Source organism: Sciurus carolinensis, chromosome 6 (genome assembly GCF_902686445.1).
Source record: "Sciurus carolinensis chromosome 6, mSciCar1.2, whole genome shotgun sequence".
Lineage (NCBI taxonomy): Eukaryota > Metazoa > Chordata > Mammalia > Rodentia > Sciuridae > Sciurus > Sciurus carolinensis.
Genome location: NC_062218.1, coordinates 54,308,347 through 54,312,445, shown reverse-complemented (window position 1 = coordinate 54,312,445; position 4,099 = coordinate 54,308,347). Strand labels below are relative to the sequence as shown.

Genomic DNA, 4,099 nt, shown 5'->3' with positions numbered 1-4,099 from the left:
CTATTGCTTTTCTGCTTCCTATTTCATTGATTTCCACTCTGATTTTATTATTTCCTTGCTTCTGCTTGCTTTGGGTTTAATTTGCTCTTCTAGTTTTTTAAGGTAGGAACTTACATTGTTGGTTTTAGACTTTGTTTTCTAATATCATTTAATGCTACATGTTTTTCTCTAAGTAATGGGAAATACTCCCTTTAGGTTGTTGGGCAGGTCTGACTGTTCAGCAGCAGGCGTCTCACCCAGAAGCCCTACCATACAAATTCAAGTTGCTTTTTGTTACTGATTTATAATTTGTTTTGGTTAGAAAACATAATATGAATAATTTTAAATTTACTGAAATTTGTTGTATGGCCTAGTATATGTTCTATCCTGGAGATGGCTCCATGTGCACTTGAAAAGAATGTGTATTCTGCTGTTTGGTAAAGTGTTATGTAAATGTCACTTAGGTCAAGTTGGTGGACAATGCTGTTCAAGACTTTTGTTTCCCCTGGGTGCGGCAGTGGTAGCACACACTTATAATCCCAGGGACTCAGAAGATTGTGTCAGGAGGATCCCAATTGTGAGATCAGTCTTGGCAACTCAGTGAGACCCTGTCTCAAAATTAAAACTAAAAAGGTCTGGGGGTGTAGGTCAGTGGAAGAGTCCCCCTGGGCTCAATCTCCAGTATTTCCTTGTTTGATATGCTATACAGGATCCTAGCACAGGAGAAGCTGCCCACACTTCAGAAGCATGGTGGTGGGCAGCTATATGCACTGCAGGAGCTGGGTTCTGGTAAAAGCATGCATCTTACAGGAGCTGCCCAGTGAAAGCACACTAGAACCAGGAAGAAAGTCCTTTCATGCTGCAATGATGTTCCAGTGCCCTCTACTGAAAAGGTAGATTTGATATTATGCCATCTAGCAAAGGAAAAAATATACAAAGGGCCCAGAATCGTTTTCACAGAAATGAAAATCAAGGGTGTATTTGGAGATAAGAAGTAAGCAAATTTGTCACCTCTGTTGTGTGTGGCCACTAATGTCCCTGCTTTGTTTTTTTAAAATTCTTATTGTATCTTTTAGCTTGTTTCCTATATGTTGTCCCTCTCTACATAGTCTGGTAATCACTGGTCTGAGAATGTGCTGAAACAACTCAAACAAGTAAGGTTTCCAATCCTGTCTGTGGATGTGGATGTGGGTTCTTGAGTACATTCAAAATTCAAGCAGTTTTCAAGTCTGTCCCATGTGTTACTTCCTAGCAGGCCTTTTCAGGTGTCCCACACACATGCACACAGACTACCAGTTAGCTAGAGCTGTGCAGAAAGCCTGTCCAACCTCCGTATGGCTCTCTTATTGACTGCAATATTTCTTGCTAGTCAGCAGGTCTACCACTCACCCAACCAGACCCGTAACCTGTGAACATTCTCCCTTCATTTCCTATCCAGTTTGCTACCTTTACTGCAAGTATTGGGTGGTATTTTCTGCTGATTGCTCTGTAAACAGTAAACCCCCTTCGGCAGTGAAGCTGCTAGATTCCATGGCCAGCTCCATCTTGGTAGACTTCATGCCATCAGAGCATGAGGAGGAATGGAGATAGGAGCACCCCAGACGGTGCTCCACAGACTCCCCACTGCTCTTACTCGAGGTTTAGCAGTTTTTCATAAATAAGCACTTCTCAACTTGCTTACTTAGTCAACTTTCCAGAATCCTTAAACAGCTAGTTTAGACAGTTGTCCAGTTGTTTGTGGGGAGATCATCTTCCAACCTCTTTACTTCATTATGACCAGAAGTTCCCACCAATGGACTTCTTTATATATATATATATATATATATATATATATATATATATACATGCAATATATATATATATATATATATGCAGGTGGCACATGGTGCCAATTTTTGCAGATATTCCAACTCAAGTTTACAAGTTACACCTTTGCCACCGCCTTGGCTAAATCTTGAACTAGTACACAATTCAGTCATGCAAGAGTGCTGATCTTTGCATGCTTAGATGTGGCATACTTGTTTTTGATAGTCATATGCTTTGTAAGCCCATGCTTCACCATGGCTATTTGTAGCCAGGTGCTGCATAATAGGAAGAAAAGACTCTTTGGTATGTAACAGGTAATGCTATAGAGTTGTTGTCCATTCACCATTATCAAGAATTTTCAGTGCTAAGCCAAAAGCTCCTGCTGCAATTTGAGGAGGAAAGTGCACCATACCGTAGTCCAACATAGTTCCATCAGGTATTTAGCCATAGTATGTTTCTCAACATCAACCTCTCCGATCCTAGAGGCTCTATGAAGGAAGTGCAGTGGTAGGGGGCAACCCAGACCAAACTTTAAAACTCTCAGAAACTTCATTTCCATCTATCTGATTTGGTGCTTAGTGTAAGTGTTGTTAGTCACAAAAGCAAAGTCGCCAATTTCTGGAGGGTACATTTCTTCGTATTTGCTTGCAATAAACATGGCAGTGACACCAACCAGCTGCAGCATCTTCTTGGGCACATAATTATCCTACAACGAGAATTTCACCTGGATAAATAACACGTACTTGAAAAGGAGATACAGTTATGAAGGAGACATACAGCAAAATCTTAACTAATGATGTCCTATCTCTTGAGAGATTTTAGCTGAAAAATCAGTTTCTTGGACTCAACTAGGATCCTAGAATGGAGAACCCTTAGTTACTGAACCAGCTCACCTGCATGAACCGATCAATAATGGCAACAGTCATATACATGGTCTCCTGCAGCAACCTGAATTTCATTTGAACCTGTACTAGCCAGTCAGGATGGCTCTCATGTTTCCAGTGACTTCCCGACCCAGTAGCTATTTTGGTCTCACTGATTGTTCTTCTTCAAGTTGTCTCAGATAAGCATAAATATCCTTTACATATTCACTACAAAGGTTTGGATCTGCTCCCTCTTCTGCATCCACATCATTCACTGCAAGAATTACATCAGAAAAAGCCTGACAGAGATATTCTTCTGCAGGAGCACATCCAGATGCTTCCATTGGGCTTGGAGAGGGAGTATCAACCAAAATAGGTTCATGCAAAAGTTTTTCTTCCTTGACAGGCTCAGGTTCAGGTTCTGGTTCAGTTTCAGGCTCTGGAACACACACAGGTGCCTTTTCCAGAGGTTTTGGAAGTTTCTAAGCAATAACTTTTCCAGTAGCTGATGGTTTTGCTTCCTTTTTCAGAGGCACTCTAGCCTACAGCTGTTCACTGACTTTATTGCCAATGTCTCCAAGAGCTGTTCTTGGCCTTAGTCCAGGCTTGGAGGCTGCAGCAGTGGCCACAGGGACACGCTTTGCACCTGCCATACTGATCTTGGCCTTATTTTCAGCATTAATTTTTGTGTTCCTGGTGACTTGGAGCACCATGGCTTTCTCTTCACCAGACAGCAGTTCAGCTGGCAGAAGCAGGAACAGGAACACCGGAGCCTCGGACCAACCAAAGACCTGACCCCACCACAGATAAACAGCCGTTCCTCTGCAGCACGCCCCTCCAATGGACTTTAAAATGAACATTTATTCACCTCTGGGAGAAGGTTCATAACACTTGTCATTTATGTGAGGCTCCTAAGAGGTGCAGCCATATGACCAAATCTCAAGGAAACATAAATTGTTGGTTTAAGTATCACAAATTTCTCTCATTACATACCAAATTTTCTGTATTTTTCAAATACAGAAAATAAAGCACAGAGTTCCACTCAACATACACTTGCTGAGACTGACTGTCAGGCACTACCCCAGGTGCTAGGGTGACAGCAGTGAACTAAGAATCCTCTGGCCTCATGATAGTGTTCCAGGGAATTCAATTCCAGAGGCTGGGAAATGTCCAAGATCACATGACCAGTGAGTGAAGGCTCCAGGCTGGTTGACTTCCCAGGCCTTTCTACTTTGCCTCTCAACCATAACTCAGGTGTGAATGATGTTTTTCAATGTACAGTGAATTTTAAACAATTTTACCTTGCTTAATCCTCTTAAACATACTTTCAGGAATCTTTGAAATTAGCTGGGAGTGGTGGCTCATGCCTGTAATCCTAGATACTTAAGAGGCTGAGACGGGAAGATCACAATTTTGAGAACCGCTTGGGAAATTTAGGGAGATCTTCCTGC

At 41.9% G+C, this 4,099-nt stretch overlaps 1 pseudogene; it reads right to left on the bottom strand.

Annotated features, from left to right (window-relative positions):
- Positions 1–1,903: 1,903 nt before the first annotated feature.
- On the bottom strand, positions 1,904–3,361 carry LOC124987423 (G2/mitotic-specific cyclin-B1-like; annotated as a pseudogene).
- Positions 3,362–4,099: the final 738 nt, after the last annotated feature.